We start from the raw sequence: 23,524 nt of genomic DNA, 5'->3' as shown, positions 1-23,524 counted from the left end.
GCTACTCTTAGTTGGATGATTTCTACCAGCAATGTGAACCTGGCTGCAATAGTAAAAGTGGTACTGAGGAATGGGATTGCTGCTAGACACCTGACTGTGGCTTTGGCCTTTTGGAGCTGATTTTCTTTTTATTATTATTATTGTTTTATTATTTTATTAGTATTAACAACTTCCATGATTATAAAAAATACCCCATGGTAATACCCTCCCCCCCCCCCACTTACCCCTTTGAAACTCCACTCTTGGAGCTGATTTTCAAGAGGAATGTGGAAGGATTAAAAGATGCCTTGCAGTGCTGTAAGCACCGCTTTATGGACTATTCTGGTCAGAGTTGAAAGACCTGAATGCAGTAAGGACTATGTACTATGAGGGTTGGCTTATGAGGGTGAGAAAGAGCTTTGCTTGTACTTGACTGGCAGTTTGTGTGAGAAGCTTGCTGTTATGCCCGTGTCCTGGGAAGTTCTATAGCGTTGCTTTGTGTAGAAATGAACTGGTGTGAGCAGAGGAATATACCACAGGGGAAGAAAAATATCTTTGGGTGAACTGCTGCCCATTCAGCCACAATTGAGAGATTACAACCTTTGAGATTGGGTCAGCTGACCTGCACTGGGGCAACAGGAAGAATGTAAACTCTTTTGAAGGGGCCTGAGTGCTCAAGGAGTGTCCTATTCTTCAAAGTCTGCCTTATTCCCCCCTTCCCCCACCCTCGGGATTAACAAATTGGCACCCTATCTGGTATTGTGGAGTACAAGAAATGCAGGAAAGAGAGGGTCATTGAATTTGCAACACAGTCTTGTGTTTTGGAAATGGCCATGGGCAGTGTGAAGCAGGTTTGCTGGATGCCTGTATGGAGACCGGATGGAGCCCTGAGGATGGGCCGTGGCTTGCAGTGGAGACCCAGTGGAGATGTGGGACCATGAAATGGCTGCCAAGGGGAGCTGCCCATCCTAGATGAAGTTTTCTAGGACCGTGAGTAGCCTAGCTAGAGGGGCACAATTGGAATACTAGAGACTTGTTGCTGGTTAGAATTATCAGACTTGGAGATTTGCCATTGACTAGAATTATTGGACTTGAAACTACAGAGTTTGATGTTTGCCCTGGTTGTTTTAAATCTTGTATTGGTTGAATATCTCTTTGCTATGCCCAATGCCATCTTTTGCAGTGTGAATGTTTAATCTGTGCCATTATGGATTTTTGGGGGGGGGGTCTTTTTTTTTTGTATTATGGCTCAGTTAAAAGACCTTGGACTATGGGGATGCATGAACATCATTGGAATTGATAAAAACTATGGAGACTTTTAAAGCTGGACTGAATTCATTGTATTCTATATCCTGTATGATTATCAGTTTATGGGGGCCAGGGGTGGAATGTGGTGGTTTGATTCAGGTGCCCCCCATAAACTCAGGTATTCTGAATACTAGGTTCCCAGCTGATGGAGATTTGGGAATTAATGACTCTTGGAGGGAGTGTATTTTTGGGAGCAGGCTTATGGGTATTATAGCCAGTTTCCCCATGCCAGCGTTTGGCATACCCTCCTGTTGCTATTGTCCACCTTATGTTGGCCAGGGGGTGATGTCCACCCCCTGCTCATGCTATTGCTTTCCCTGCCATCATGGAGCTTCCCCTTGAGTCTGTAAGCCAAAATAAACCTCTTTTTCCCACAACTGCTTTTGGTTGGGTGATTTCTACCAGCAATGTGAACCTGTCTGCAACAGGCCCTGACATGTTCATTCTTTCTATATATCTGCCCCTCTCTCTTTCATAAATAAATGAATAAATAAAATATTTTTTTTTATTTTTTTTTGTTCATTTTTTATTTATTTATTTGAGAGCGACAGACATAGAGAGAAAGACAGATGGAGGGAGAGAGAGAGAATGGGCGCGCCAGGGCTTCCAGCCTCTGCAAACGAACTCCAGACGCGTGCGCCCCCTTGTGCATCTGGCTAACGTGGGACCTGGGGAACCGAGCCTCGAACCGGGGTCCTTAGGCTTCACAGGCAAGCGCTTAACCGCTAAGCCATCTCTCCAGCCCTAAAATATTTTTTTAAAAAAAGAAGAAACCCAGGAAGACACCAAATGATGTGTTAGAGAGTTCTCCACTGGGAGGTGGAACACGCTGTCCCCTGGCTGAGGCAAAGATCTGAGCTTCTTTTTTTTTTTAATTTAATTTATTAGTTTTCTTTTCAGTAAATACAGGCAGTTTGGTACCATTATTTAGGCTCATCTGTGATCTACCCCCTCCCATTAGACCCTCCTTGTTATTGAAAATGGGTCGTGCATTGTGGAGTTAGCCCCCAGTTATTAGTATGATAAATGTCTCTGAAAATCATGACCCAACATGTAACTCTGACATTCTTTCCTCCCCCTCTTCCGCAAGATTTCCCTGAGCCATGTTGGGTTCATTTTTGGTCTGCTTCAGTGCTGAGGTGTTGGGGGCCTCTGAGGCTCTGGCTCTCTGATTTGGTAGGAGTTGATTTTTCTCTGCATTGATCTCCTTCCCCTTTGTGCTGGTATCCAGTTCACAGGAAAACATCACCCTTGCTTATTTCGCCAGTTGTCCTTAGTTTCAGTTGGGCCCCTTCTGAGGTATGTTGGGGCAGCTCTCTTCTTAGGATCTGCATCTATCTGGAAAAGAGAAGCAGATTCTCCAACGGAGAGTAAGTTAGCACCCGGAAAATTGAGATAACACTTACTTTTTTGACTTGGGAAACAAGTCAGAACCATACCCAAACACAAGCCCACTCTACAATATCAAGCTACCATCAATCACGGGGTATAAGAGGGCCTACACCTACCAAACTGTCTATCAAAAAAGATCTGAGCTTCTTGACAAAAGCACCGGTGCCGGCAAAGAAGCCTCATTCATGGCCAGGGGACCAAGGTCAGTATCATCTGAAAGCGCTGTCGGTAGGAGGTACACTTGATGGTTTGTTGTGACAAGAAGGCCACCTTACTATGAGAGCTTTACTCTCCACCCCCATGCCCGCAACCTCAAGATATTCACAAGACAGGTGTGGCGTCACACACCTGCTGTCTGAGCTACTCGGGAGGCTGATTCAGGAGCATTGCTTGAGCCCAGGATTTGAAGGGTAACCTAGCCGCATGGTTTCAAAATAAGAAATTAGCTGGTTGTAGTGGTACATACTGGTAGGAAATTGCTGAGGAGGTAGAGACAGGAGGATCAGGAGTTTAAAAAAATAATGAGGCTGGTATGGTAGCAGACACCTTTGATCCCAGCACTTGGGAGGCAGCAGCATGAGTTTAAGGCCAACTTGAGACCATGTAGTGAATTCCAGGTCCACCTGGGCTAATGTGTGACCCGGCCTGGAAAAACCAAAAATAAAATAATAATGATAATGATCATGCTGGACATGGTGGCACATGCCTTCAATCCTAGCATTTGGGAGGCAGAGGTAAGGAACATTGTGAGTTTGAGACCAGCCTGAGACTACATAGTGAATTCCAGGTCAGCCTGTGCTGGAGTGAAACTCTACCTCAAAAAAACAAAATAAAACAACCCCCCCCCTTGGCTCAGGGGATTATGCAGAAGAGGGGCTGGAAAGATTGTAAGAGCCATAGGTTGAGACCTCATGCCCAGATGCATTCCCTCCCTTACCCCAAAAAAACTGACTGCTGCTCCCACAACACATAACTCCACAACCCCAGAGGGACCCCTAACGGAATGGGGGCAGGGACAAGGACAAGAGAGTACCAATACATGATGTATCCATACAAAATATGTTGGTAATAGTAGTAATAAAGGAAAAATAATAACAATGACATCATAAGAAATCCTAACCTGAGGCTGGAGCGGTAGCTAGATTGGGAGAATGTTTGCCTAGCCATGCACAAAGCCCTGGCTCCACCCAGCACATTACAACCCCAGTGCAGAGCCGCGTCTGTCTGGAACCCAGCACCTGGGAAGTGGAGGCAAGAAGACTATCAGAAGCCATTTTTGGCCACATAGAGTTTGAGGCCAGTCTAGCTATATAAAAACTCTATCTTTTCTTTTTTTTAGTCAAAACCTAAACAGAAGAACATCATGCAAACACATGACAGGGCTCCAGGCTCCTCAAACGGTGAAGGTCACCACCAACAGAGGAAGTCTGAGAAGTTGTCATAGCTCAAAGGAGCCACGGAAGACATGATAATTGATGTCCTGGGGGATTTTGGAACAGAAAAGGGACATTAGGGGAAAACTAAGGAAATCGGTGTGAAATATGGAGCTTTCTTAACAGTAACATCTCACTCATATTAATAATGGCTCATTAATTGTGATCAATGGGCCACACTAATGTAGGATGGAATAATCTCTTTATTGTTTTTGTGACTTTCTTTAACTTCAAAACTATCCTAAAATTTACAAAAAAGGTTCTTCCAGTGCTGGGGATGGAACCCAGGACCTTATACATGCTAGGCAAGCACTTTACCACTGATCCACAGCCCTCAGGGGGAAAAAAAATTGAGACCTGAGGCTATGACTCAGTGATTAAAGGCACATGCTTACAAAGTCTGCTGGTCTTTGATTCTCCAGTGTCCACATAAAGTCAGATGACCAAAGTGGCATGTGCATCTGGAGTTCATTTTCAGTGTCAAGAGTCCTTGGCCCACCCATTCTCATTCCTAAATAAATAAATAAGAAAAAAGAAAAAGAAAACTGAGTCAGGGTCTTCCTAACGCAGCGCAAGTTGAGCTCAAGCTTGCAGTCCCTCTGCCTTCTGAATGCTGGTCTTACAGGTGTGTCCTACCACGCTTGTCTTCATTTACATTTTATTTATTTACTTATTTGAGAGAGAGAGAGAGAGAAAGAATTGGCATGTCAGGGTCTCACCCATTGAAAACAAACTCCAGATGCAAGTGTCACCATATGCATCTGGCTTACATGGGTACTGGGGAATCAAACCTGGGTCCTTAGGCTTTGCAGACAAATGCCTTAACCACTAAGTCTTCATTTACATTTTAAATAGAATTTTAACTCACTCTTCTACTTGTTATTCCTTTTTCTTTTTTCAAGGTAGGGTTTCACTCTAGCCCAGACTCACCTAGAATTCACTATGTAGTCTCAGAGTGGCCTTGAACTCACTGCAATTCTCCTACCGCTGTTTTCCCAAATGCTGGGATTAAAGGCATGTGCCACCATGCCCAGCTGTTATTTCTTTATTATTCATGTTGCTTCAGAACCTACGGTTTGGGCATGCTATAGTGGACACTTTATTCTGTTTATTTCTGTTTCTTTTTGAAGTTCTGGGGGTTGAACCTTGGCCCTTGCTCATCTGCTTCCCCAGTGTTGAAGTGGGGCTGCCAGTGAGAATTCCAGAGGTCCGGCAGGGGAAATAGCTCGGTGCTTGCTTTGCCAGAGCGCAAACCTGAGCTCTATCCTAGTACCCGTGTCAAGTGCTGGGCGTGGTGGCATACATGTGCAACCCCAGCACTGGGGAGGTGGAGACTGGCGGGTCCTTGGGGCTCACTGGCTAGCTTGAGCTTCTCTAGATACAAGTCAGGGAGAGACTCTGCCTCAACAACAAACCAACCAACCCCAAAAGCATAGTATTCCTGAAGAGAGATGCTCATGGTTGTCCTCTGGCTTCACAAGCATGAGTACATACCTGCACACACATGCATGCACACATATGCACCCCCATCACCATGAATGCACAAACACACCCACCAAAGTAACAAGGGGGAAATCACCAAAGCAACTTCAATCTGTGATAAATGACAGAAAAGTTGAGTCAACAGCTACGAGGAGGAAATGAACTTCACTTTGGGAAGCTGCGGGAAAACTCAAAGACAAAAAGTATTCAAGGAAACATTCCAAGAGGGTGGCTGAGGTGATGGCTCAGTTAAAAGGCCCTCGCTTGCAAAGTCCTCTGGCCTTGGTTCAATCCCCCAGACACCCATGTGAAGCCAGAGGATCATTCGTTTGTAGAGGCAAGGGACTCCAGCTCGAGCGCATCCCTCCCCCCCCCCCAGCTCCACAAGCCTGGGTGAGAGGTGGGGCAATCACAGTAAGACACCCCTCCCCAAACACACATCTTCACAAGAGAGGGTGCAGCCACATGGATCCCCCTTTCCTCAAGGGGACCAGCCTCTCCAGACCCAGTAGGCCAAAGGAGGTGGTTCCTCCTTCACCGAAGGGCTCAGTGGCCTAGGTGGCTGGCTGTCAGAGATTTGGGGGTACTAGGAAAATTATCGGTGCTTTTGCCTTTCCATAAGAAAGCTCTTCCCAAGGCCCAGCCAGACCCTTCTTCGGATCTTTACTGCTGGCTGTGAGTGAGCAAGCAGGCATGGAGTCCCAGACGCCAGTTCTGTGCCCAGCACGCAAAAGGTGTTCAATAAATGCTTGATGAATAAACGAAATAATGTAATTAAGAATCAGGGAGGCTGAGGTGGAGGGAGAGAGTCTTTTCAATCTGTAGGACTTGTCCCCCAAGCCCCCAGAAGGCCACATTTGCATACAAATAATTGATATTCTAATTACAAATCATTCGTATTGATTTATTAAGCAGATCCCCAAAGGGTCTCTAGATGATAATTAGATTCTACATTCCTTAGGGGTAAGGGCGATGTATTTACCTCCTTGTCCCTCCTGGCTGTGTGAGGGAGACTACATGATAAATGTTCCATGAGGCAGCAAACAAGCATGGGCTTAATTGTAGGGAGATGTTGCAGTCAGGATCGCATTGCTGGCAGAAATCACCCAACCAAGAGCAGCTTTTGGGGAGGCAGTGGAAGGTTTATTTTGGCTTACAGACCCAAGGGGAAGCTCCATGATGGCAGGGGAAAATGATGGCATGAGCAGAGGGTGGACATTACCCCCTGGCCAACATCAGGTGGACAACAGCAACAGGAGAGTGTGCCGAACACTGGCAAGGAGAAACTGGCTGTAACACCCATAAATCCACTCCCAAAAATACGCTGCCCCCAAGAGGTGTTAATTCCCAAAGCTCCATCAGCTGGGAACTTAGCATTCAAAACAACTAAGTTTATGGGGGTCACCTGAATCAAACCACCACAGGAGAGTTCACAAGGTCCCCCACAGATCATTGCTAGTGTTGGGGACAGTGGACAGGGGACACATCCTTTTGTGTGTCCATGTGAAGGCAAAATCAGCAAACCTCTCTCTGCCTCAAGTCCTGGTGATTTTCCAGTGAGCAGCCTTCAGTCACCGAGCAGGCATTTGAGGCGGCACGTGGCTAATCACAGGACAGAGAGACAAAAGACACACATGTCCAGTGTGAGACAAAGCCCAGCAGGGTGACCTGAGTGGTGTCATCAGGGAGTGGCTGGGAGGAGGGCATTGACCTGTCCCATTGTCTGTGTGCTTCTTGCTGAGCCACTCCACACAAAAAAGACAATAATGCATAAATGTTTAGATGTTTAAAAAGAAAGATCGCACAATTACGGAGGGAACACATCATGAGAAAAGGCTACTGTTCTCTTTGATCTGGTTGAAAGGGCGCTTGCCAATGGTTTTGTATTCCTCATCTCCTCGGCCCTGCCAGCCTGGCCACCCCTATGGCCTTGAACCCTCAGCCTAGGAAGTGAAGCTGAAACCCTAGAATCCAGAGGGACATGGGGGAGAATGTATGGGGGCGGGGGGCCACGGAGACCAACAGGGACAGAGGAAGGTGTGATTAGGAGAGTGACAATGCTTTCTCCGTCCCCATCTCGTCTTCCTGTTGTCTGCTTGTCGCTCTCGGGAATGTTTAGATGGATTCCCAAGTGGCTGTCACGACTTTGCCTTTTTATCTAGGGGGAAAATAACAGACACAATGACTAAACCAAACGCAGTGTGCTCATGCAGGCCGGTGGCAGCAACCGGCCCCGCCGCTCACGTCTCCCCACCTGCCCTCAGTGGCTCTGTGACTAATACGAGTTAGTCACTCATTAGGTAGGTTGTTGAGGCTGATGGCTGAGGCACACGGACAGGGAGCCCCGTGATTTAGCTTCGGGAGCATGGGATGGCACGTCACTTGGGAGCCCCCCGGGAAGATGGCGCACAGTGAGAGGACACCAGAGCAGGCCTGCAGCATAGGCTGGGTGGGTGGAAGTGATGGATGGGAGATTAGGGATAGTTTTTTTGTTTTTTCATTTTTCGAGGTAGGGTCTCTCCCTGGCCCAGGCTGACCTGGAATTCATAGCGATCCTCCTGCTTCTGCCTCCCAAGTGCTGTGATTAAAGGGTGGATCCACATGCCCAGCCGCGGTCAGGGACAGTTTTAATCTGGCATGCATACCGAGGAAGGCACCCGAGAGCTGTCGTTCCAGTGGGCTGGCTGTGTGCTCAGAGTCGGGGCTTAGACAATGTCATTCTGTCTGGGCTCAGCTGTGGTCGATGAGGGGTCTTGTTGGCATCTCGACCAACAGCCAGAGCCGTTTCGTGTGACGTGGGTGCTGTGAACTTGTGCAGCCTCCAGGGCAGACTGCTGCAAGGGCTCCAGCTGCCAGAGGCTGATTTTCGCTTGCCAGTCGGAGCCTGTCTCCCTGTCAGTGTGGAGAATAATGAAAATGCCCACCTCTCTGTTGGGAGGGGTTTTCAGTTGATGAACACAGGTGGTGAGAGTAACTGACCTCATGAAGACAGCACATAGGTGGAGTCTCACCACCAGGGACTTCACGCACCCCCAAACCTTATGTCAACATCAGGGGTGCATGAGCAAGTGCTTTGATCTGGGGCCTCCCCGAGCATGGAGCTGTTGCCTTGTGGGTATGCCAGTCACCTGGCACGGAGAAGCTCATGGTTGGTACATGTCTGCATTCCAAGTATACTAACAGCACCCAGGGTCTCGGGCTCCAGGAGCTGGTTCCCCACCGCTGTTAGAACTGGACATAGCCCCCCTCCTCAATTTTGAAATGATGCTGAATAAAAGCAGATATTTTTAATGTATAGCAACCAGCAACAGGAAGATGTAGCAAATATCTTATTCTCTTCTAGGGGAAGGGCCACATAAAGACTGCCTCTCTTTATTTCTCAGAAGCATAATTCCCTATGGGAACCCTGATTTGTTTGTGTTGTGATAATGCGTGGTGTATGTCTGGAGTCATAAAACCCTGTCCTGATTTTTCATTTATTTATTCCTCTGAGCCCAAGATGTAGGACTTTGCAGTGCTAGGAATGTTTTAACGTTTGACAAACCAAATAATAAACAATGATGGATCAGCCTAGGAGAGCTGGAACCAGGAGGGGAGGAGGCGACCTTCGGCTCTCCATGGCACTGGGCTGCGGGACCATCTGTACCACTGCGGGCTTCTCCGCCTCCTCAGCTGTCCTCACCCCTTCCCTGCTTCTTTCTCCCTGCTCTGAGCCTCAGGTCTCCTGATGAAACCCTCCCTCCGATCCTGTTATTCTCCTACAACAAATCTTTTGTCTTTTTCTCATTTTACTTTGCAATTTAAGTCATTTGTCTTTTCTTCATTTTTGTGTGTGTGTGTCTACACATAGGCCTGTGTGGGTGTTTCCAACTGAAAGTACAGCATCATGAAAAATGAAGACAAGCTTTTATATTGTTTAAGCTCTTATATAGAACCAATAAAGAAGTCCCCCATGGACCTGCAGTGGAAAATGCAGGTGCTCACTGTTCAGTTTTGTTACAATTTCTATTGGGGTGAAGGATGGGATTTATGTATTACTGGTGCAATGAATGGTACTGTTTCCTATTAGCTTGACTGCTTGTCATAAAGTTTGCATACTTATCAGTGAGCAAACCCAATCACACACCAAAGCTAGATGTGGTGGCTCACACCTGCAATCCCTAGCATTTGGGATGCTCAGACAGGAGACTTGACATGAGTTCAAGGCAAGCCTAGGTGTGTGAAACTGTCTTGAAACACCAACTAGTGGCTGGAGACATGGCTCAGCAGTTCAAGGTGCTTTCCTGCAAAGCCTGGAGGCCCAGGTTTGATTCCCCAGTACCCACATAAAGTAGATACACAAAGTGACTCATGTGGCTGGAGTTCATTTGCAGGGACAGTCGGCCCTGGTGAGCCTATACTCTAAAATAATTTTTTTAAAAAAGTTAGGGGCTGGAGAGATGGCTTAGCAGTTAAGGTGCTTGCCTGTAAACCAAAGAACTCAGGTTTGATTCCTCAGGACCCACGTAGACCAGATGTACAAGGTGGCGCATGCATCTGGAGTTTGTTTGCAGGGCTGGTAGAGGCCCTGGCTTGCCCATTCTCCCTCTCTCTCTCTTTGCTTCTTTCTCCCTCTCTCAAATAAATAAATTAAGTATTTAAAAAACATTTTAAAAAATGCTTGAAGCAACCAGGGTTTGGTGGTACATACCTTTAATCCCAGCATTATGTAGGCTGAGTTAGGAGGATTGTTGTGAGTAGGAAGCCAGCCTGAGACTACACAGTGAATTCCAGGTCAGCCTGGGCTAGAGGGAGACCCTACCTCAAAAACAAAACCAAAACCAACCAACCAAACAAAAAATCTTGAAACATCAATAAGCAAAAACAATTGCACACCATCTCTCAAAAGACAGAAACAATGTTCAAGCATATCCACTGAACCCACACACAGTAACACTAAGAAATGTCCTCTAGCTGGCCGTGAACTCCTTTGATAATTACCCGGGCCATTCATCTCAGACATAAGATTTTTTTTTTTTTCGACGTAGGGATACACTCTAGTCCAGGCTGACCTGGAATTCACTATGGAGTCTCAGGGTGGCCTTGAACTCACGGGGATCCTCCTACCTCTGCCTCCCGAGTGCTGAAATTAAAGCCATGTGCCACTATACTGGGCAGGCATAAGATATTTTTGTGGTTCTCGAAAGGGTCTTGTCAAGATTTGGGATCACTTTCAATTTCCTTCCTCTCCCTCCCTCCTCCTCTTCACTCTCCTTAAAAAAAAAAAAGTACTGGACTGGATGGATGGCTTATCGGTTAGGCACTTGCCTGTGAAGTCTAAGGACCGAGGTTTGATTCTCCAGTGCCTGCTTGAGCCAGATGCACAAGGGGGCGCATGCATATGGAGTTTGTTTGCAGTGGCTGGAGGCCCTGGTGCTTCCATGCTCCCTGTATCTGCGTCTCTCTCTCCCTTAAATAAGCAAAATATTTAAAAATAAAAAATTATTTATTTATTTGAGAAAGAGAGAACACACCAGGTCCTTGGACCATTGCAAACAAACTCCAGACACATGTGTCACTTTGTGCATCTGACTTTACATGGGTACTGGGGAATCAAACACAGGCTTTCAGGTTTTGTAAGCAAGCACCCTTAACTGCTGAGCCATCTCTTCAGCCCCACTCCTTTAAAAATTATTTTACTTATTTGGGGAGAGAGAGAGAAAGGGAAAATATGAATGGGTACAGAGCACACTAGGGTCTTTTCCACTGCAAATGAATTCAGAATGCATGTGCCACTTTGTGCATCTGGCTTTATGTGGGTACTGGGAAATTGAACCCAGATCTTTCCAAATAAACACCTTTAACTGCTGAGCCATCTCTATAGTCTCATTCTCCTCTCTTCTCCTCTCCTTTTTCCTTCCCTTTTCCCCCTCCCTGCCTCCCTCCTTTCTCTCTCTCTCTCTCTCTCTTTTTTTTTTTTTTTTTAGTAGAGTTTCACTCTAGTCCAGGCTGACCTGGAATTCACTATATAGTCTCAGGGTGGCCTCAGATTCATGGTGATCCTCCTACCTTTGCTAGAATTAAAGGCATGTGCTGCCACGCCCGGCTTCTCCTTTTCTTTATTAATGACAACTTCCATAATTATAGACATAAACCATGGTAATTCCCTCCCACCCTCACTTTCCCCTTCACAGCTTCATTCTTCATCGTATCCCCTCCCCCCTCAATCAGTCTCTTTTATTTTGATGTCAATGCCTTTTCCTCCTATTATGAAGGTCTTGTGTAGGCAGTGCCAGGCACTGTGAGTTCATGAATATTCAGGCCATTTTGTGTCTGGAGAGTGCATTGTAAGCAGTCCTATTTGGTTCTTACATTCTTTCTGCCACCTCTTCTGCAGTAGACCCTGAACCTTGCAAGGTCTCATTCTCCTTTTTTTTTTTTTTAATCATTTTCTTTCTTTATTTATTAGATACAGAGGAACAGAGGGAGAGAGAGAGAATGGGTGCATCAAGGCCTCTAGCCACTGCAAATGAATGCCAGATGCATGCACCACGATGTGCATCTGGCTAATGTGGGACCTGGAGAATTGAACCTGGGTCCTTAGGCTTCACAGGCAAGTGCCTTAATCACTAAGCCATCTCCCCAGCCCCCACTCTCCTTCCCCCCCCCAAGGTAGGGTATTGCACTAGCCCAGGCTGACCTGGAACTCACTATGCAGTCTCAGGGTGGCCTCGGACTCATGGCGATCCTCCTACCTTTGCCTCCCAAGTGCTGGGATTAAAGGTGTGTGCCCCCACGCCTGGCTCCCCACTCTCCTTTAAAAATTTTTTTTGTTTATTTTTATTTATTTGAGAGTGATAGAGAGAGAGAGGCAGATAAATAGAAAGACAGAGAATGGGCACGTTAGGGCTTCCAGCAACTGCAAAGAAACTCCAGATGCATGTACCCCCTTGTGCATCTGGCTAATTTGGGTCCTGGGGAATCAAGCCTTGAACCGGAATCCTTAGGCTTCACAGGCAAGCGCTTAACTGATAAGCCATCTCTCCAGCCCCCTACTCTCCTTTTTGATAGGGTTTCATGTAGCCCATGCTGGCCTCAAACTCCTGATCCTCCTGCTTCAATCCTCCAAGTACTGAGATGGATCAGAGCTCTGTACCACCTGCCTGCCTTTTCTTTTCTTTTCTCTCCTTTCCTTTCCTTCCTTCCTTCCTTTTCTTTCTTCCTCCCTCCCTCTCTCTTTCTTCCTTTCGTTTGAGGTAAGATCTCACTCTATAGGCCAGGCAGACCTGGAACTCACTCAATACACAGTGATCTTCCTACCTCTGACTTCCAAGTGCTGGAATTAAACTGAGAGGCAGATAGAGAGAATGGGTGCACCAGGGCCTCTGGCTACTGCAAACGTACTCCAGATGTGCATCTGGCTTTATGTGGGTCCTGGGGAATCGAACGTGGTCCTTTGGCTTTGCAGGCAAGTGTCTTAACTGCTAAGCCATCTCTCCAGCCCAACTCATTTTTTTTTTTTTTAAATTTTTGAGACAAGGTATCCCTTATAGAGCCCAGACTGGCCTCTAACTAATGATGATCCTCCTGTGTCAACCTCCCAGCTGCTGGGATTATAGTCACGTACTAGGGCACCTTGCTTGGGGAGAGGACCTTCTGGGTTAGTTCTGGTTTCTCCTGCACCTCCAGGTGGCCATCTTTTGGGGGAGAATCCAGTGTCCTTCCCAGTCATCATGTGTACACAGCACACGCTTCAGTTCCTGCTGTCTTCTCAGCACCCACAGGTCGCTAGCAGGCATGTGTGAACTTTGTCTTTGGGGCTGGGGTGGTGGGTCAGTGGAGAAAGCGCTTGTGCAAGTGTGAGGACCAGAGTTTGGATTCCAGCACCCATGCACACACCAGGTAGGTGTGGTGGGCTGCCTGGAGTCTTCGCACCTGGGAGGCAGAGCCAGTGAATTCCAGCTCAGGTGGGCTAGCCGGTCAATTGGTGAGCTCTCGGTTCAAGTGAGACACTGTCTCAGTAAAGAAGGTGAAGAGCGATTGATTAAGATACCTGATGCCAACCTCTGGCCTCCACATGCACACGCATGCCCACATCTACACCACACGCATACGTGCAACTTCTTCTCAGGCTGGGGTGATGGTTCAGTAAGTACAGTACTTGCCACACAAGCATGAGGACCTCAGCACCATAGATGAACTCCAGGTTCAGGGAGAGTATGTTTCAAAAAAATAAGGCGGGGCTGGAGAGATGGCTCAGCGGTTAAGGGCTTGCCTGTGAAGCCTAAGAACCCTGATTCGAGGCTCGATTCCCCAGGACTCATGTTAGCCAAATGCACAAGGGGGCGTACACATCTGGATTTCGTTTGCAGTGGCTGCAGGCCCTGGCACACCCATTCTCTCTCTATCTGCCTCTTCCTCTCTGTCTGTAACTCTCAAATAAATAAATAAAATAAACAAAAATTTTTTAAAAAATAAGGTGGAACTGGGTGTGGTGGTGCACATCTCTAATCCTAGTATCTGGGAGGCAGAAGTAGAAGGATTGCTGTGAATTTGAGGCTCAGCGATTAAAGGTGCATGCTTGCAAAATGATGGTTCAGGTTCCCCAGTCCCAACATAAGTCCAGATGTACAAAGTGGCACATGCATCTGGAATTCATTTGCAGTGGGAAGAGGACCTGATGTGTCCATTCTCTCTCTGCTTGTAAATAAATATTCAAAAAATACTGGGTGCAGTGGTGCATGCCTTTAATCCCAGCACTCAGGAGGCCAAGGTAGGAGAGTCACTGTGTGTTTTAGGCCACCCTGGAACTACATAGTGAATTCCAGGTCAGCTTGGGCAACAGCAAGACCCTACCTCAAAAAACCAAAACCAGGTGTTGCGTGATGGAGGAGTGGACCTCGGCCTCCCCACCCACGCATCTACTGCACATACACATGCCCAAGGCAAAAAGAAATCCTCCCAAACTTGCCTCTTGGCTGTTCATACTCCCATCCCATTCAGAAGGGACTTAGGAACAGGGTCATACGTCTCTAACTTGAGGTTATTATATTAGAAATAAGACATACAAAAATAAATTTGAGCAAAACGTTCTGAGGATATTTCATAAGCTGACAGTCTGACTCCGATACCCACCCACCATGTTGGGATAGAGCGTCCATGCCGTCTCTGCCACGGTCCCGGGGCTGTTACTGGATTTCTGAGTCTATGAAGTGTTCTCATTTATATGCGAACAAGACACAGCCTGCCCATCATCTGAGCAGCAATGGCAATTTTAATGTGGGTGATAGTATACCAACAGTACCGCTCCTGCGCCCTAACATTGTGCATTAACCTCAAATTAACATTCAAAACCCCACAATTTCCTCCTTAAAAATGCCCTTTTCTAATGGAGTGGAACCCTGGTAGTTTTTCCATTTCATTTTCCATATATTTTATTTCACCAAGGCTTAAAACTCCATTCTACACTGAATATTAATGAAGAGAACTGTGACCCCCCGTTATTTCCTACCCTGTCAGCAGTAGGATCCGAGACCGCAGCACCCTCCACGGCTCTCCAAAGGTGGGCTCTTGCGTTCTTACCTTGTTTCCTAGGAGATGCTGAAAATAAAACCCGTGACTGGAGGTCTGATTAAGACCATAATTATCCAAGAGACTCATCTTGACAAGGTGTTAGCTGTAAAAGTTTGCTCCCTTCTTACAGGCTATAAAATGCTATAAAGAAAAGTAACTTAATCCTCCAGGGTAAGTAAATTCTAGAAGGCTGAAACTGCCTAGCTTCCCAGCGGACTCTGGTACTTTCAATGGAGAATCTGGGGACTGGAGAGATGGCTTAGCAGTTAAGGTACTTGCCTGCAAAGCCTAAGGACCTAGGTTCAACTCTCCAGTTCCCACATAAGCCATATGCACAAGGCGCCACATGCATCTGGAGTTCATTTGCAGTGGCCAGAGGCTCTGGCATGGTGATTCTATCTGCCCCTTACTCTCTCACACTCTCTCAAATAAATACATAAAACATTTCAATCGAGAATTGTGTCTTTAGTCAGTACTATTAGAGAGACACCTGAAAGGTTCTGCATTTTATAATCTCTCATCTCAATGGGTATCTGAGGCTTAAGCCTTGCTACAGGCGAGATCTGCAGGGAACTCTGGGTCTACAGAGGCTCCAGGCCTGCAAGGCCGCTAGCTGCCCGAAGCTGTAGCAGGTGGCTTGGGAGAAGCAGGGCCAGTTTGGCGTCCAGTTAAAACATGCCTGGTTGTTTGGGGTGTGTTGTAAGTTGTTTTTTCCTTCTTGGCATGGGCTCATTCTATGTTGCTTGGCATGGACGACTGAGACTGGCTCCTGCTCAGTTTGCATGGCTTCGCAAGGCAAGAGCCTGACTTTTCCTTTTAGTGTGCGTTTGTACTTCCCACACAGGTCAGCTTGAAGATGTCTCTCAAAATATCCAAAAATAAACAAAAATGTGTGCTCTAAAGTTTTACACACTTTTCCTCAAAATTAGAGATTTTATTTGCATGTGTGTGTGGATGGGCATGTCAGGTCTCTTGCCTCTGCAAATACACACTAGACACTGAGCCACCTTTTGTATCCACTTCATGTGTGTGGCTCAGAAGCTGAACCCGGGCCGTCAGGCTTGGCAAGTAAGCGCCTGAAACTGCTGGGTCCTCTCTTCTCCAGCCCCTTATTGGTTTCTTTTTGCCTTTTCTCCTTCTTCCCTCCCCCCTCTTTTCTTCTTCTTCTTCTTCTTTTTTTTTTCTTTATTAGTTTTAATTTATTTATTTGCAAGGAGAGAGAGGATGGGAGTACCAGGGCCTCTAACTTCTGCAAACTCCAGATGCATGTGCCACTTTGTGCATCTGGCTTTATGTGGGTACTGAGGAATCGAACTCAGGTGTTTGGCATTACAGGCAAGCATTCTAACCACTGAACCATGTCCCTAGCCCGGTGTTTTTTTTTTTTTCACAGTATATTTTATTTTATTTTTTAATTTTTATTAGCATTTTCCATGATTATAAAAAAATCCCGTGTTAATTCCCCCCCCACTTTCTCCTTTGAAATTCCATTCTCCATCATATTACCTCCCATAACAATCATTGTTTTTTTTTTTTCGAGGTAGGGTCTCACTCTAGCTCAAGCTGACCTGGAATTCACTATGTAATCTCAGGGTGATCTTAAATTCACAGTGATCCTCCTACCTCTGCCTCCCAAGTGCTGGGATTAAAGGTATGTGCCACCACACCTGGACTTTTTTTTTTTTTTTTTTGAAAGTAGGGTTTCACTTTAGCCTATGATGGCTTGGAATTCACTATGTAATCTCAGGCTGGCCTCAATCTCACCGTGGTCCTCCTACCTCTGTCTCCCGAGTGCTGGGATTAAATCATTGGTGTTTTAAAACAGAGATTCATACTGTAGCCTAGACTTGCCTTGGCAATCCTGCCTCAACCTCCCAAGTGTGAGCCACCCCATGTGGGTGAATGCAAACAGAGATCTTATTTTTTTGAGATAAGGTCTCAGATAGCCTAGGCTGTGTTTGAACTATGTAGGTGAGGATAACCATGAACTTCTGATCCTCTTGCCTCCACATCCTGAGTGGTGGGATCACAGATGTGCACTGCTTCCACTTATGCAGTGTTGGGATCAAGCCCTAGGTTGTGTACAGCTGAGCTACATCCCCAGCCCAAGAGTGTTTTTCAATGAGACAGGTAAGTGCCACTTCTGTGAGTCTGGGCAGTCAGAAGTTGGTGGAGTCCCTGTTGTGAAGGCTGTGTTAGCTTTTGCACACCTGGGGTGTGTGCAGGGCGAGCTGCCAGGCTGGTGAAAGCGTTCGCCCGTTAGACCAGAGCAGAAGGAAGAGCGTCTCTGCAGTACGATGCCAGGAGCAGCATGGTAACAGCATGGTAGAACCACCTGGAGAAGGCTCAATGGTCAAAGGTGCTGGCTTGCAAAACCCAATGGCCAGGGTTTGATTCTTTAAAAAAAATTTATTTATTGAGGGGAGGAATGAATGGGCACGCCAGGGCCTCTAGCCACTGCAAACAAACTCCAGATGCATGTGCCACCTTGTGCATCTGCCTTATGTGGGTTCTGGGAAATTGAACCTGGGTCCTTAGGTTTCGCAGAGAAGCACCTTAACCACCAAGCCATCTCTCCAGCCCCAGGGTTTGACTCTTTGCACCCACATAAAGCCGGATGCACAAAGTGATTCATGCGTCTGGAGATGGTTTGCAGTAGCAGGAGGCTATGGCGTGTTCATTCCTTTGCTCATATTTTCTCTCTGCAAATAAATAATACTTAAAAAATACTTTAAATCTTTGAGAGAGAAAAAATGGGTATGGCAGGGTCTCCGGCCACTGCAAACAACTCCAGACGCATGTGCCACCTTGTGCATCGGGCTTACATGGGTCTGGGGAATTGAACGTGGGTCTTTTAGCTTTGTAGGCAAGCACATTAACCGCTAAGCCATCCCTCCAGCCCTAAAAATACTTTTTTTTTTTAAACTTTTTAAAAAAATTAATTTATTTATTTATTTGAGAGCGACAGACACAGAGAGAAAGACAGATAGAGGGAGAGAGACAGAATGGGCGCACCAGAGCTTCCAGCCTCTGCAAATGAACTCCAGACGCGTGCGCCCCCTTGTGCATCTGGCTAACGTGGGACCTGGGGAACCGAGCCTCGAACCGGGGTCCTTAGGCTTCACAGGCAAGCGCTTAACCGCTAAGCCATCTCTCCAGCCCCCTAAAAATACTTTTGTATTGTGTATACATAATGCATAATAATTATCTTAAAATTGTAACACACAAAACAAGGGGCAAAATGGACACAAAGTGGCCCACGTGTAATTCCAATGTGACTATGACAGCGGGAGCGGCCTTGAGAAGCTCCTGAGCCAGCTGTCCTGAGGCATATGAAATGGCAACAGCCAACCAAGGGAGATCCTGTCTCAAGCAAAGTGGAATGAGCAGACAACCTGAGGTTGGCCTCAGATCACCACATATGCCATGTCACACACAGTGTTCTCCCAGCACATTAAAACAATGGCTGGGCGTGGTGGCACACACCTTTAATCCCAGCATTTGGGAGGCAGAGGTAAGGGGATTGCTGTCAGTTTGAGGCCAGTCTAAGACTACATAATGAATTCCAGGTCAGCCTGGGCTAGACTGAGACCCTACCTCCAAAAAAAAAAAAAAAAAAAAAAAAGGGAGATGGCTCAGCAGTTAATACACTTGTCTGCAAAGCCTAATGACCCAGGTTTGATTGCCCCACTACACACTTAAAGCCAGATACACAAAGTGGCACATGCATCTGGAGTTGACTTGCAGTGGCACTGTGCCCTGGCACACCCACTCTTTGTCTCTGCTTGTAAATAATAAAAAGTCCCCAAGTCAACAAAGCTATTGACTGAATCCAATGGGGCCATGGACAGCATGAGGGGATGGCTTGGAAGGTGACGTGAGTACTCTTTGTTCACAGTGAACCAGATGTCAGTCATACAGCTAACCCATGTGGTAAACTCTTATTATCCTCCCTTGCTGAAGATGAGGAAAACCCATTTCAGAAGTTATGGGTTACAGAGCCTGGAAAGGGCCGAGATTCAAACCTTCCGTGCAAGGAAAAACCTGGGAAGTGTGAGGCCATGAAGAACCTAGAGCGAGTCCCAAGGTAAGGCTGATGCAGGATGAAAACCCTGGCGTTCTGAGCCGGGCGTGGTGGCCCACGCCTTTAATCCCAGCACTCGGGAGGCAGAGGTAGGAGGATCGTCATGAATTCAAGGCCACCATGGGACTACATAATGAATTCCAGGTCAGCCTGGGCTAGAGTGACCCCCTACCTCCAAACAAAACAAAAAAACCCAAGCCTTGGCATTCTGATGAAGCCCTAACAGAGCAAAGACACGTACAGACCTTTCTCCCATGAGCCCCGGGGAGCCCCCCCCCCCCCGGCATTTCTAGAACAGCAGCACTCCCTGGAGTGGGTTGTGCGAAGTCCATGCCAGCGCTGAAGCTTTCGGGAGAGTGAGAGAAACGGGGCAGGGTGGATGGAACCGACACAACCAGACACCATCATGGACACGCTCGACTTACTACAAAAGGAAGGATGCATGAAAAGCTATAGGGAGGGTTGCAGAGATTGCTGTTTAGTGGTTAAAAGTGATTGCCTGCAAAGCCTAAGGTTTTGACTCCCTAGTACCCATTTAAAGCCAGGTGTTCAAGGTGGTGTATGTGTCCAGAGTTCCTTTGCGGTGGTTAAAGGACCTGGTGTGCCCATTCTACCTGCCTCTCTCTCAAATATATAAGTAAAATTAAAAATTGTTTTTAAAGAATATTTGGTTAAGAATGTGTGAAAGTTTGCAGGGTGTGGTGACACATGCTTGAAATTTCCGTACTTGGGAGGCTGAAGCAGGAGGATTAAGACTATGAAGCTGGGCTGGGGATATGGCTTAGTGGTTAAGGTGGCATGCCTGTGAAACCTATGGACCCAGGTTCAATTCTCCAGGTCCCACATAAGCCAGATGCACATGGTGGCACATGCATCTGGAGGTTGTTTGCAATGGCTAGAGGCCCTGGTGTGCCCATGCTCTCTTTCTCCTCCCCTCTGTCTCTAATAAATAAATAAATAAAAATGCAATCTATTTTTTTAAAAAGGTATGAAGCTAATTTGGGCTATCTTGTCTCAATAATATACAATCAAATAAAATGAGATAAAAGAATGCGTGATGAATAAAACTGCAAAGAGACAAAGGCAAAATACACATTCTTGTAAAATTATCATTTTATTAGCAAAATGTTCACACGTTTACCACAAACTTTATATATAATGACTTTGCATGTCATACTCTATAAAAAGTGTATTTTAGAATACTCAAGCTAAAGCAGTATTGTTGGAGAGTATGCCAGGCCGACTTCTACTTGCAACAATCTACAGCCAGCATCAAACAAAAGCTAAACAAAAAACTGAAGGTCTAGTTTTGTTTTGTCACCATCTACAAACAAGACAGACAGCATGATTCGGTTTACATAAACTTAGGTCCAGCCTAAGGTCATGACTGCAAAAATAAAGTCTTCAGACATCCACAGAAGCTTGGCAAGTCATCATTACAGGATTTCATGACAGGTACCCAGGCCATATGTCATGCACCGTGAAGCCACAGCTATAAATTTGGGCTGTTCATAGGGCTATAAAAGTGGCGAAAACTGTAAGTAACTTTTTTTTTTAAATAATAGATGCTGTTATAAAAAGGCACAGATATCTAAGTCTTTGTGTTGGGTCTTGACAAGGCATGCCATTCTTGGAGAAAGGAGACTTGCTGGATCAACAGCTCCGCTTTTGCTCAGTTCTAGACTTGCAGACCCTTTAACAAGTGCTCTTGCACACTTGCCAGATTTCCGACACTGCAGCCGTCCTGTCACCAGTGAAGACAGACATCACGTGTCCCCACTGTGAGTGGGCGCTGCCCTCTGACTTTCTGGACATCCCGGGGTTCCTGGCCTCCAGTCTGCCTCTGCACCTCTGCCAGCTCTGCATGTAACCTGCCTCCCTGGCTGGCCCAGTGGGCAAAACCTTGCTGTTGCAGCCTTGGGAGGCCACACAGAGCGGAGGTGGTGGCTGGGTGCGGGGTGCTTCTGAGAGACAGACACAGAAAGTGTGAAGAGTAAGAGAAGTAAGGCAAGAAGTTGGCTTCGATTACAGAAAAGCCTAGATGTAAACTCTGAAGGCCAGAGCCACGATGACTATGTGCGTGACTCAGGGTGACACGATGGAAAAACCGAGCTGTTTTTTTTTTTTTTAATAAGTCTTTCCCAGGGTAATAAAGCTCTGTCTACACAGCACAATAAATGGTTAAAGAGAGTCCCTATCAGCGGTTCTGAATACCCAGCTGTCAATCATCTCCCTCTGGTCCCTCTGACTTCATGGGCGCAACCCATGTGGAGAAAAAGGTTCACCAACTGTGAGCTAACTCCTCTCTCTTAGAAAATGGAGGGAAACAAATGCAGCCTCCCCACTGTTTCATGAGGTAAAACTGGTCACTCAAGTATAAACCTAGAAGTTAACCGTGACCAAATGACACCAGGATGAGGCCCCAGCAGCACTGTGGGCAGGGATGGCAATGTGCAGGGAGCGCTGGGTGGGCGGGCACCGGCAGGCCTGGGCCGGCGGCGGCCACAGCGTGGCTTTAGAGCTCCGGGGGCTTCCGTGACAGCTCCGTCTTTGTGCACGGTTACTGGTCCTCTGTGCGAAAATGCTATTTTAAAGAGGATTTCCTCCAGTGTACTGCAGTGAACCATTGCTTCCCTAGATGCTGGAAAGTTCCTGAATCAAAAAGTGGACCAAGTAAAGCCGGCACACTGTCTTCTGCTACACCATTAAGAAGGACATTAAGACCCACAGCTTAAAACTGTCAATTAAAGCAGGCTCTTTAAAAAAAATCATTGCTATCCTAGGACTTCTCATTAATTGGCAGACAGAACTTGGCACACAAATTCCTGTTTGTGGAAAGCTACCCGGTACTGTCTGTTGTAATTACGCAGCATTTTGATGAGGCACTGGGCACCGTAAATGAACTTGCAGCAAATTAAAAAAAATTCTGTTGAGTTTGTTAGACAGAGTGGTTTTAATTTCACCATGCACTGTTTATATATTCTAATTTTGCTATCTAAAAGGCTCAACATAATAAAGGAATAGATTGAAGGCTTGAGATCTTTCTTTATTAAACTTCTGAATCTTTTTGTTTTGAAGCCAAAAATATTCTAACACAACTATAATTGATTATACTGAGAGGAAAGAACATAGATATTAGTTATTTCTGATGGTAGAGACCATCATATTAAATGTGATCTATGTTGCTGGAAGTCCTTCTAGATTTAGAAAGTAAATCATTTTCCTATATGTTAAGAGCATCCTGAAGGCTGTGCAGAGAAACACAGCGGTTCTTGGTTCTATTTCCTCACTTTTCTCATCACGCCTAATGAGCTTCCTCTCACAGGTCTCTCACTCATCATTCTCTTAGATGGAGAGATGGAGGCTTCTGAAAAATGTAATACCCTGCTAATATTTTTTAGACTTTCATTTGCACATAAAACAGGACAAATGCCCCAGAATTCCATTAACATTTCTCGCAAATCAGATAATCAAATTGCCTGGTTTTCTATTACTGGAAGTCAAGACAAGCAACTCTGCTGTCAAAAGAAATTTGCAGAGGCCATTTCTTTAAGTTCCAGGCTAAATTGTACTCTGACCTCACCTCTCTAAAGCTGTTCAGGTTCTGTTTATCTCCTAGAGAACTTGTTGCTTTCTTTTTAATCAGTCACGGACAGTGTAAACGTCACCTTGAAGCAGGTACACAGCTAGCGGCATGAGTCTTGAAGGAACACACCCTTTCTTTTAAAATGGTTAAGAGGTAGTGCATCTCTGAAAGTCAAATAGTAAACAAAATGCCTGTTGCTTGTCCCTTTAAAATTTAAATAATGATGGGCTGGAGAGATGGCTTAGTGGTTAAGCACTTGCCTGCGAAGCCTAAGGAACCCGGTTCGAGGCTCGATTCCCCAGGACCCACGTAAACCAGATGCACAAGGGGGCGCACGCGCCTGGAGTTCGTTTGCAGTGGCTGGAGGCCCTGGCGCGTCCATTCTCTCTTGCTCTCTATCTGCCTCTTTTTCTGTCTGTTGCTGTCAAATAAATAAAATAAACTAAAAAACTAAAAAATTTAAATGATGATTTCCACAGGTTCCCAGACTTAGTTTATCCGCCATTAGTGCTCATTAGCACCACAGGAGACATCAACAGTCTGTGAGTTTAGCAAGGAGAGCCAGCCTGTTTCCAGTTGTCATGTTTCCAAGCAGGTACCCAGGCTAGACCGGCGGGAAGGAGCTCCCAGGAAGATTCCTCTGGAAGGTTAAGATTCTCTCATTACTCACATGGAGTCTATAGAGACATCTGGGTGTGTAGGGGGCTT

Source organism: Jaculus jaculus, chromosome 8 (genome assembly GCF_020740685.1).
Source record: "Jaculus jaculus isolate mJacJac1 chromosome 8, mJacJac1.mat.Y.cur, whole genome shotgun sequence".
Classification (NCBI taxonomy): Eukaryota; Metazoa; Chordata; class Mammalia; order Rodentia; family Dipodidae; genus Jaculus; species Jaculus jaculus.
Note: the sequence above shows the minus strand (reverse complement) of the source record.